Genomic DNA, 12,394 nt, shown 5'->3' with positions numbered 1-12,394 from the left:
CTTTTTTAATACTTAGCAGATGGGGCAGGAAAAATGACAAATATGACAAACAGGTAATTGTGGTACAGCTATACTACCAGTGATCAATAAAGAAAGCTGTCCAAACACATAACACAAATACATGTCAGATTATACAGACTAACAGCAAACAAAATATACATACAAGTGGTAGTCACATTTACAGAAACCTCTTAATGAATTTATGAATAGCAAAGTCCACGGTTGACAAGCAATTGAATGAAGGCATGAGGGAGGGTACTGAGAAAAATCGTGAAGCAGCACATGTTAACTTCAGAGCTCTGGAGCGCTTCAACATCACCGCTAGAGTAGCTTCACAGTATAGTGAACACATATATTGAACTACATGATTATGTACAATATAGACAAAGTGAGTTGAGTATACTCCATAAAACGTTTATTTAAAATTCCAGATCAGGGGCTGGAGTGATGGCTCAGCAGTCAAGAGAACTGATTGCTCTTCCAGAGGTGATGAGTTCAATTCCCAGCAAGCACATGGTGGCTCACAACCATCTGTAGTGATATCCACTGCCCTCTTCTGGTGTGTCTGAAGAAAACCACAATGTACTCATATACATTAAATAAACAATAAATAAATAAATAAATAAATAAGTCCTTTTTAGAAATTCTAGATCGCCTAATTCTATTGGAAAATCAAGCAAGTGGACATTAATACAACAATTCTATCATATGATTGTAAATGTGTTAGGAAAGTCACCATCCCCAGTGCTAAGCCATAAAGGTCATTTCCACTTGTAACCAAGAATTCTAGCTATTCATAAAAGTTACATTCTTGGATCATATCCCTGTCCTCTTCGGTTTACTGCTCATACAGCACAGACATTTGGCAAAGATCTCCAGAAGCATAAGAATGTTGGGGGAGGGGAGTGATGCTGAACTCATGCTCTTGATCCTCAGTTACACAGTACTTTATGACAAAGAATTCTATAAACCCTCTGATAATACACAGTTATTATGAGAACATTTAGGAATTTCCTGACCATGAGAATTTCCCCTGTGATGTTAATTGAGATTTATCTGTAATTCCAAATATTCACATCCACTGTTCCTGTACTTTTGTTTAGCTGCACTTTAGGTTATATAGTTGGTGGCCTGTATCTCATTCCAGGCTGCAGAAAATATAGGCACATACATAGATCTCCTCAGACATGCAAGGAGATGGAATACATGTGCTAGAAATGAGAGACATAATCAATTCTTCTGCCAAACACATGAAAAGTTGTCACAATATCAATTTGTGAGCCTTAGAATAACCATGAAATCTATGTCAGATTCCAGAAGCTTTTTTCAACACTAGAGGGTAACTCCAGAACTGCACTAAGGACTGTTCCCCAGAAATTCACTGTCACATTTAAAATACAAAATTGTTTTTCTCTTTTGGTTGTCAGATTCTACGTTTGCTTGCAATATATTCTAACCTCCCCTAAGATTAAAAGTAACTTCAATTATAAGCCACTACTGAAATCTAGAGTCATAGGAGGCAAGTGTTTGTTTTGTCCAGATGACTGATAAGATGGGCAGAGCCCATTCCATTACAAAATTCATAAAGAGCTGAGCAGATGACACATGTCTAAACTCTAAGCTACTGAGGAGGCTGAGGAAAGAGACGTTCAAGGCTAGCTTGGGAAATTAATAATACTGTCTCAAGAAAGTAAATAAAACATATTTCATACAAAATAACATCCATGAAATAAATCATCTCTGCAAGCCAAATACAAAGCATATCTTAGATCCCCTTGGCTGAAAATCGGACATGTATACAACTTTACAAGTTAGATGTGACAGATTATTATTATTATTATTATTATTATTATTTATTATTATTATTATTATTATTATCACATGCGTCACAATTATTGTAGGGACTGAACTGGGCAGAGTTAATAAGTCTTGTCTTCCCAGAGGATGTTGGAGTGACGACAATGGAGCTCAGATGGTTTCAACTGTACCTATCGAGTGACAGACCACTGGGCAGTTACTTGAGCTGGTCAGAAAGTTCCTAGATACCTGCCATTCCTAAGTATCTATCCCCCTGACATGATTATTCACTATATGAGATTCAACACCTGACTGAACACTCTTATGAGCATTCCTAAAGTCGTCTTGCAGCATGAATCTTTTGGTGCTGATTCAGGTGGAAGTTTAAGCTGTAGGCGCTCCCACATTCACTGCACTCATATGGCCTTGCTCCAGAGTGAACTTTCTGGTGCTGAATAAGGTGGGAGGTTCGGATAAAATCCTTCCTACACTTGCTGCACACAAACAGACTTTCCCTAGTATAAACCTTTTGGTGTGCAATAAAATCAGAGCTTCTACTAAAAAGTTTCCCACGTTCAGTGCACACAAAGGGCTGTGTCTCCGTGTGAATTCTCTGATGTTAAAAGAGGATATATCTGTGCCTGAAGGATTTTCCACAATCACTGCAATCATAAGGATTTTCTCCAGTGTGAACATTTCACACTGAACAAGTGTAGATTACTATCTGAAGACTTTCCCACAGTTGTTGCACTTATAAGGCCTCAACCCACTGTGAACTTGCTGGTGTATGAGGTTGGAGTGATGGCTAAAATATTTGCCCCATTCAGGACAATTGTAAGGCATTTCTCCATTGTGGATTCTCTTATGCTGAGTGAGATTGTCTTTTCAACTAAAGGCCTTTCAACAATCACTACGTTCATAAGGCCTTTTGCCAGTGTGGATCCTCTGGTGCTGAATGAGCATGGCTTTGCGACGGAAAGCTTTCCCACATTTTCTGCACTTATAAGGCTTTTCTCCGCTATGGATCCTCTGGTGATGTACAAGTGTATCTTTGCAGCTGAAACTTTTCCCACACTCCCTGAACTTCTAATGCATTTGTCCAACATAAAAGTCCTCCCCATTCTTGGTACTCTCTGATGTCTTCTTGTTATGGATGGCTTTTTTTTTTTTTTTTTTTTGTGCCCAGTCACACTGCCCTAAAGGTTACTTTGCTCCATGTCACATGCAGAGGGCTTTTCTGATGAGTAAGGTTCTACATTAACTTTGTAATTCTTAATTAACAAGGCTTTATTGTTATCTTTTTGTGAAAAATTCTCTACAGCATGATGTTTTAGGTTCTGGTCAAAGTTTTCACCGAACCAGACCTGTCTCTCACATGCGTGTAAGTTCCAAGTGCAGGGTATGTTCCTTGGTGTTCCTCCACGTCCAAAAGGTCATTCAAAATGGGGTCACATATGTTACAAGGTTAAGTTGTTTGTGTCAAGAAAGAGCCTGCCTCGGGCATACTAACATGTGCCACTCTTACAAAAATGCTCTGTTGAGAAGGTACGTCTTCATCCTTCATTGCACACCAACAACCTGAAGACAGAAAAAAAAAAACATTGGTGATATTTTATATTTCAATGTTGACTTAGTATTACTACGATGAAACAACATGACTCAAAGTGAGTTGGGCAGGAAAGGGTTTGTTTAGCTGACTCTTTCATGACACTATTCATCCCTAAATGAAATTAGGACAGGAACTCAGACAGGACAGCAACCTGGAGGTAGGAACTGATGAAGAGGCCATGGAGTGGTACTGCTTACTGGCTTGCTCCTTACAACTTTCTCAGCCTGCTCTCTTATAGAACCCCGTCAAGAGATGGCACCACTCACCGTGGCTAGGCCCCAAGATTTAGAAAATACCTCACACTGCATCTTACGGAAGCATTATCTCAATTGATGTTTCCTCCTTTCAGATGACTCTGGCTTGTGTCAAGTTGATATAAAACTAGCCAGGACATATGTCTAGATTAAGTTCATAGGGTTTTCAAGAAGACAAAAGTAGGATCAGGTTTATAGTACTCTGTATAATCCTGGAATCCCATGATCATAGAATAGGGAAGGCTGAGAGATAAGACACAGAGTGAGGTTAGTTCAAGGAGAAAAAGTAGCCTCCATATTAGTTCTTTAAAAATGACTTTTAGAAAGGCTTTGTCTGACTGCTAGTAACAGAGTTATATATAAGTGTATGTCCAGGGATATTTGACTTAAAGTTAGTGGTTTATATTCAAAGACTATTAAATGAGTATGTGTACATCTAATAATCTTAGTTCAGTCTAAGGACTATAGTTCATTCCAATATTGGAAAAGACTGTGGAGGAAGCAGTAGAAGACAGTTAGACAGTTGTATTAGAGTTAGGTGGAAAAGCTCGGAGTCAGAAATTAGTACAGAAAAAACAAACGTATCCAGATGGAGAGGAAAAGATAGAAAGTATGGCCTCTTGCTTTGGCATCAGATGGTAGCATGTTAGTGGGTGGTTTGGAGCACTGTGTATTCACATGATGACTTCTATGCCCAGATGGCTGGTTGTGTTCTTGACGATGGCATGATGGCATGGTCAACCATCTCTGGTCTCTAAGCTATGTAAAAATTGTTTTCCATCACTTCTAATTGCTCAATAAGAGAGTTGATCAGCCAATTATCTGGATAGAAGAAAATTTGAGTGGGACTTCCAATCTGAGTTAGGGGTTATAGAGAGAGATCAGAGTGGAGAAGGACCACACCACTAGGAGAGGAAGATGTGGAGAGACCATGAGGAGTCACCAAGGGGGTCTCTATGAGGAGACACATGGAGCAGAACAAGCCAGGGCAAGACTCAGATTGAATGTAAAGGACCATGTGACTAGAAAGTAGGCAGCCTTAGAGGTTCGAATAGCTCAGAGTCTGCCCACCCTAAGCTCGCAGCTTGCTAATAAATTTAATAGGTCTTTATGTTAAATATTTGGTAGCTAGAAAGGGAACAGATAATGCTATCATACTTAAATTATTGCCTACAGTAGCAGACACAAGACAGGTTTCAGATGCTATCAGAAAGACATCTTGAAGTGATGCCCTCCTCCAGGTCTCACTTACCAGAGTTGATCAAAGTCCTTTCTGCTGTGCTTACAGTCATGCCCTCTCAGTCAAGTGGCAGGCTCTCTTGCTTGACACAGTTCAGGACCCATAAAGGATCTGGAAGACAGAAGTCACCAGGGAAAGTCTAGGTGTTAGCATTCTGTCTAAACTCCAGCCCCACAGTTATGTGGCAACAACTAGGTAGCCCTGGCCCACTATAAAAGGGGCTGTTTGCCCCCTCCTCTCTGTCTCTTACATTATTGCTTTCTTGATCTCCTACTCTCTTGCCTTCTTGTTCCCCCTCTGTCCCCTGGCCCCTTTCCCCTTCCCCTTCTTTCCATGTGCTCATGGCCGGCCTCTACTTCGTTTTCTCTTCTCTTCTCTCCTCTCCTCTCCTCTCCTCTCCTCTCCTCTCCTCTCCTCTCCTCTCCTCTCCTCTCCTCTCCCCTCCCCTCCCCTCCCCTCCCCTCCCCTCCCCTCCCCTCTCCCCTCTCCTCTCCCCTCCCCTCCCCTCCCCTCCCCCTCCCCTCCCCCTCCCCTCCCCCTCCCCTCTCCTCCCTCCTCCCCTCTCCTCCCCCTCCCCTCCCCCTCCCCTCCCCTCCTTCCCTCTCCTCCCCCTCCCCTCCTCCTCCCCTCCCCTCCTCCCCTCCCCCTCCCCTCCCCCTCCCCTCCTCCCCCCCCTCCCCTCTCTCCTCCCCTCCCCTCCCTTCCCCTCCTCTCCTCTCCCTCTCCTCCTCCTCCTCCTCCTCCTCCTCCTCCTTCTTCTTCTTCTTCTTCTTCTTCTTCTTCTTCTTCTTCTTCTTCTTCTCTCTCTCTCTCTCTCTCTCTCTCTCTCTCTCTCTCTCTCTCTCTCCCTACCTCTACTACCCTCTTAACTCCTCTCCCCATGCCCTGAATAAACTCTATTCTACATTATGCCATCATGTGGTTAGTCCCTCGGAGGGAAAGGATGCCTTGACATGGGCCCACTGAGACATCCCTTTTCCCCATACCTCTCCACACACCCCCATAGAACATATTCTAAATCTCTTTATCTTTTTATAAACACATCACTAATTGAGTATAAAAATGTACCCACAGAAAACTGGAAGAAAATGGAATAAAGTAAAGCCTGTCTTGCAAGGACAGTCCAGAGGATTCCACAAACAATGACTATGATGACTGACCCAGGAGGATGTTAGAGAAATGTTACAGAACATGGAGCCATGAAATATCCTGACTGTGGGTAAAGTCTTGTCATCAGAGAGAAAGCATCTACAGGGATGACCTGAAGACCTTCGATCCACAAACATGGCTTGGTAAGTCTCCAGGCAGTAAGAATTGGGGAGCAAAGAGAATGGAGGAGAAAATTCATTACATTTGAGGCTTGGCATGCAGAGAATCTGTGTGAAGGAATCAGTAGTAGTCGAGCTATGGTAAGAAAAGACCATGCAACTCTGTTAGGTTTAAAAGAAGAGGAGGAAGAGGAGAAGGAGGAGGAGTAAGAGGAGGAGTAGCAGCCCACAAATCTAGGATAAATCCCCAACTAGGAGATGGTAGATATAAATCACAGAATGCATAATACCACAACAGTACAATATCTGGACATCATGAAGAAACTCCACTTCATCCAACAAGAACACCTAAATTTATTCATAGGCTAGGTTACATGATGCCCACCAAAATGGTAAACTACCTTGTTTCTCATCTGAAACATCTCATAAAACAAGACCCATAATAATTCTTAACCTCAGTTACATTTCTGTGTCTCGTGCATTACCTGTGAGGTCTCCAGAGACTCTTTGCCCTGGATCCCGGACTAGAATGCAAACATTTCTGCCGGTTTGCACTGTGAGACGTCTTAGATTTACCATGTCCAAACCCAATTCTTAATCCTTCTGAAAAATGTTCACCACTCTAAATTATTTTCAGTCTTGCAGATGCTGACTATTAGCATTTCATCTAAGCTCTGCCCCATAGTTACCTGGCAACCACAAAGTATGCCTGACTCACTATTAAAGGGGCTGCTTGCCCCTTCCTCACTCTCTTACTCTCTTCTCTTCTCCTCTTGCTCCCTTAGCCTCTTTCTTGTTTCTCCCCACTCCCCAGCCCCCTCTCTAACCATATGCCCATGGTCAGCCTCTACTCCTCTACTTTCTCTCTCTTTTTCTTCTTCCCTGCCTTTCTGTCTCTATTCACTCAATTCCCCTCCCTATGTCCCTAAATAAACTCTATTCTATACTATACCATCCTGTGGCTGGTAGGTACCTCAGGGGAAAGGAATGCCTCCGCCTGGGACCCACAAGGCACCCCCTTTCCCCATACCATACCATGCCTCCACTAAACATATTCCTTCTTCTTTATCTTTTTATAAAATACAATGCTTACCAAATGAGGTAAGGAGTAGTAGGACAGCTCTTAACTCCCTACTTTCACAACCACATTTGATAGAGTAGGAAACTGATGGTTTCATGTCCAAACTTATCTCCAGACTTTAATGACTATCCAGAATATATTCCAAGCTCTTCTGACCCTGTGCTAGTCCAGTTATTACCAAAACATTCTGAGTCACTTGTAATATCTTCCTGGCCTGAGTCCCTGCTTTGGCCCTTAGCATTCCAATGCCACAGAGGATTATTTCCTAAGTAAACACTGGGATACTATTTTAAACCCTTTTAACATGATTTCTTTCCTCCATTTAAAATGCTCCTTGGCTCCCCAATGAGGGTGCTTTTAGGCTTGGCACTTAGGAAAAGAATGATTGCTACAATCTCTGCTGTGTACATGGGGCAAGGGGTGGTGTTGGGGGGGGAGGGGAGCGGGGGAGAAGCAGGCACATTTTTCAACTGTTCTATGCACTTGCCAAGCCTCTGACCCTGTCCTGTTTTGTTTTGCCACCGAATTGCCTTACATTCCACAATCTCAATCCTCACCCACAAAGGTCCCTATCCTAAGAGCCGTCCTGCACATCAGCCACTGGCGGATGTGTTGCGGAGGTTGAGTATAACAGGCGAAGGTTTGAGAACTTAGGACCCACCTGCGCTGGGCTCAAGGCCATGGCCATCACCTAACTGAGAGCCACACCAAAATAGGGAGAGCGGAGACCGCTGTCACCAGGCTCTGGAGACAGGACGTCCTGGCACCGCCAGCGCCCAATAACCACCCCCCCCCCCACCTCCCGCAGTGGCAAACAACACCCCTTTTATTACTCTATGCAAGATTCAACTCAAACGAGTTCCTAATCTTAAGCTATAGAATCGGCAAGATGTAAGAAGATGACAAATGTCCCATCTAAACGGAAATACTCCCAGCAGTGCGCACTGGATTCTGGGCAATGTAGTTCCATCAGAGAAAGTAAGAGACTGGGTGCTGACTTTGGGACCGGTAGGAGCCTAAGCAATGATTACACAGCTGACGGTTTTGGGAAAGTTCCCAGAATCCCCCTGCGAAGAGTGGGATCTCCTTCCTCTGAGAGGGGCCGTATCCACAGAATAGCACACGGATGCCAGAACTTTGACCATTGGTCCTAAAATGTAACTTCCTTATATTCCCAAAAACTGAGTGAGATTAGAGTTGTTTAAACAACTAAGAGTTAACCATAACCTGTTGTCCTCTCACATTTATATTCCTGAAAAAAAATGACAGATAAAAGAGGTACTGGAATAACTTAAGGCGATACTAAAGTCTAGGTTGTGCTCAGGCTGAGCACACGGGTGCCAGAACTTTGACCATTTCAGAGCTTGGTCCTAAAATGTAACTTCCTTATATTCTCAAAAACTGAGTGAGTACCAGAAGACATGAAGCTCATGAAGAAGAAAGAACAAGTGAGGATGCCTAGGTCTTTCTTAGAAGGAGTAACTAAATAACCAAGGGAGCAAATATGGAGACAAAGTGTGGGTCAGAATCTGAAGGGGGGGTTGTAGGGAGACCATTGTGTCTGGGTATTCATTCCATAGGCAGTCACCAAAAATAGACGCTGATAGGGATGTCAGGATGGGAAAGCTGACAGCAGCCTGATAAGGCTGTCTCCTTAGAGGTCTCTCAGAGTCGGACATACCCAGAGACAGATACCCACAGCTATCCATTAATCTGATCAAAGTTCCCAATGGAGGAGTTAGAGAGTAAATTGAAGGAACTGTGAACCGTAAGGGCTGGTGGCCCCGTGAGGAGAGCAACAATACCAACCAGCCAGAGCTCCCCAGGGTCTAAACCACCAGCCTAGGAGCACATAGGGAGAGACACATGACTCCAGCTGTATATGTAGGGGAGGATGGCCTTGTTGGGCATAGGTGGGAGACAAGATCATTGGTACCCTGAAGGCTGAGCACTGGGGGGGGGGGGGGATCTGAGAGTGGGGAGGGAGGCTGGGGGTAGGTGGGTAAACACCTTCATAGAGGCAGGAGGAGGGGGGATGGGATAAGGGGTTCCTGGGTGGTGGGGGAAATATGGTAAGGGGATAAAATTTGAAATGTAAATATTATATCCAATAAAAGAGGGAAAAAATAGAAAAGCGGTTAGAACCAACATTCTTAATAAAATGTCAGCCCTCTTAAAAAAAACTATAAAAAAATAATAATAAAAAAATAAAAATAAATAAAAAATAAAAAACTGAGTGAGTGTGGGGCACACACTGAAATGGGAGGACAGGGAATTCTGTTAACCTGGGGTACATATCAAGATTTTATCTCTCAAAATTAAAATTAAATAATGAAGAGTGATACTGCCAAATGGAATAATTTTTAGAAATATTGAGTTGTCAAGATGATGAATACATATAGGGCAGCTAGACTATCGTGCTTTTTTTTTTTTTTTTTTTTTTTTTTTTTTAATGCACCCAACAATGTTTGTTAAATACCTACTGCATTTCAGAAACTATCTTATGTGGATGGAATGAATTTGGAAATGATGGACAAAGACCCATGTTACAAAATAACTTTAAACAATGCAACTGCTTGCAGGCAGGTCCCCTGCTGTGAGAAATTTCAGGCTGCTGCAGACAGAAAGCCAAATGAAAAAGCCTTTGTCTTGGGGCAGATACTGATTTTAACTGTGAATTTACAATGTATCAAAAAAAAAAAAAAAAGGAAGACATATGAAAAATGAAACATTGTATGGGATGCTGGAATGCTGCAATGTGTTAGCTACAGCAATGGCAAGAAAGGATAAGCTGGGAATGGTGATACACGGATATAACCGCAAGTGTAGGATGTCGAAACAGGAGAATCAAGGCCAGTCTGGGTTTCATAGTCAGAGTCTGTTTCATAGCTACCTCCTCTGAATCAAAACATTCTATCCTGGAGGAGGAGAGGGAGAGATGCTTCATAAGATTTGAGAAGCTAACAAAATTTACAAAGCTCAGAAAATTACAAGATTCAAAAATTCCCTGTGAAAGTTTGCATAAATAGTGAACAATTGCTGGTTAGAGGAGACACTCTAGCTATGTGAGCTGCCTGCAGGCTGTACCAGGACCTATGGTGATGAAGATTTTGTGATCCATGATGGGATGGATCTTGGTGATGCAGCTGTCTTTGAGTCAATTGTGCCCTCTAACCTCTCACCTAATTCTTAAAATAACTTCAGGAACCTCATTGGTTCACAACCTATACTTCTGAGCATCTTTCAACCCCCTCTAATACCCTGTTCCTCCTGAAAACCTCTGAGAGTAACTATTCTACATTCAAACACATTTTTTAAACTTTCACTGGAGATAGAAAAAACTATCTTTTCAGAAAAGCTCATTTCAATCAGTAGCCTATACTTGTATCCATGTTGCTGCAAATTTCAAGATATCATTCTTCTTTATGAATAGTCTATGTTGTATATGTCTGTATATAATTTTCTTAGTTGGTTCATCAGTCGATAAACATCTGCTCTAATTCTATTTTGAATGCCAGAGTCCCAAGGGCTGGATCATATGGCTGAGATTATAATATATATATATATATATATATATATATATATATATATATATATATTTCTCAAAAAACAAAAACTCAATACAACCAGCCCCACAACCAAGAAAATACCACCCACCCACAAAAACAAACAAAACACAGAAAACTGTCACCAAATACAAGCACACACACACACACACACACACACACACCTGCAGAATCCATTATATGTTGGATACTACTGAGCACGAGACCTATCCTGGAGTGGCTGATATAACCAGTGTCACTATACTGGAGGAAATTGAGTTTCCCTCTTCTAGCAGGTTTCATTGACAGTTCAGTTGTTAATATTTATCCTAGTGGCTAGGTTATTATTAATTCGTTTTTTTTTTTCATTGATTCATTCATCCTTTTATTGTTTTAAAATAATGAAATAAAATACAATAAAGATTTTAAAGACTAGTAAGTCCTTTCTCTAGTGTGTACTTTTGTATTGAATTAGGCAATTTTTTTTTTCATGGAGACTGTGTGCATTCACTTGTGTGATTTTGCACCTATGTGATCACTTCTACTGAGGTGGGACTTTTATCTAAAGAATCTCCTGTATTTACTGATTCACAAAGGCTTTCACAAGCATGACCTGTTTGTTAATCTATACTGTCATAGTTCTCCCAGAACTTACACTTGATGCATGGCTTAGAAGAAAAAAGAGGAGGGCTAGTCATAGTTCTACAGAGGCAGCAGGTGACTGTTGGCATCTTTGGGGGATCTTTTGTTGGGTTCTTATAGCTCTACTTCCCTCCCAATCCTTATTCCACCCTAATCCCTTCCAACCCCACAACACTAGGTAGGAGCAAAACATTAAGAGCCGAGTGAGGTGGGGACCTCTTTTGGCCAACAAATAAAATTCTTCCTCCTAATTAGGGTCCTTAGGTTCCTTGGGACAAGTTCAGTTTTTCCCTTCAGGATTATCTCCAACTTCTGGTCAAACTACAGCAGCAACCAGGACCAGCAGGGGGAACAGCTGCCTCCTCCTTCTTTCAAGGAAGTCCCGCCCCTCGCCAGGCTCTAACATTCATTCCCTCTCCAGAGGCCCAATAATTATCTGCAGCTGGCAAAAATCATGCCCCTCCTGGATCAAGAGACAATCATAGTTAATGGCTGAGGACAAACTGAATCAGCCCCATATCCCACATCTGGGATTAAAACAAAAACATATACACCTGAGTTTTTAAAAGGTCCAAAAATCTCACTACAAATGAGTAACATAAATTGTGGGCTGGAGGGGTGGCTCAGAAGCTAAGAATGCATCCATCACTGAATAAGGATCCGAGTCCGGTTCTCAAGCTTCACTTACTCACTTCATAACTATTTAACTGCAGGGGATCCAGTGCCTCTGATCTTCATGGACACCCACACTCACGTGCACATTCCCATATAGACAGTCAAAATAATAAAAGTCTTTTTAAAAAATCAGACCAAAAATGATACTAGATTTGGCTTAACAAAAAAAAATCAAGCATGGTTACTGCATTTGACAGAGAAATAAAAACAATGTGGTGGTGATGGGGTTAAAACAGTGACATGGTTGGCAGCTGTTGGGACAAGTAAACTTTTGGTGGGTTTA

General features: G+C 42.0%; 1 pseudogene across 1 annotated transcript; it reads right to left on the bottom strand.

Moving 5' to 3' along the window:
- LOC143440769 (uncharacterized) lies at positions 1-8,016 on the bottom strand (annotated as a pseudogene). Its single transcript, XR_013108194.1, has 3 exons — positions 7,911-8,016; positions 4,913-5,011; positions 1-3,375 (listed from the first exon to the last, which is right to left on the bottom strand). The product of XR_013108194.1 is annotated as an uncharacterized LOC143440769 (transcript).
- Positions 8,017-12,394: the final 4,378 nt, after the last annotated feature.

This window comes from Arvicanthis niloticus, chromosome 30, assembly GCF_011762505.2.
Source record: "Arvicanthis niloticus isolate mArvNil1 chromosome 30, mArvNil1.pat.X, whole genome shotgun sequence".
NCBI lineage: Eukaryota > Metazoa > Chordata > Mammalia > Rodentia > Muridae > Arvicanthis > Arvicanthis niloticus.
Note: the sequence above shows the minus strand (reverse complement) of the source record. Positions and strands in the feature narration are given on the sequence as shown.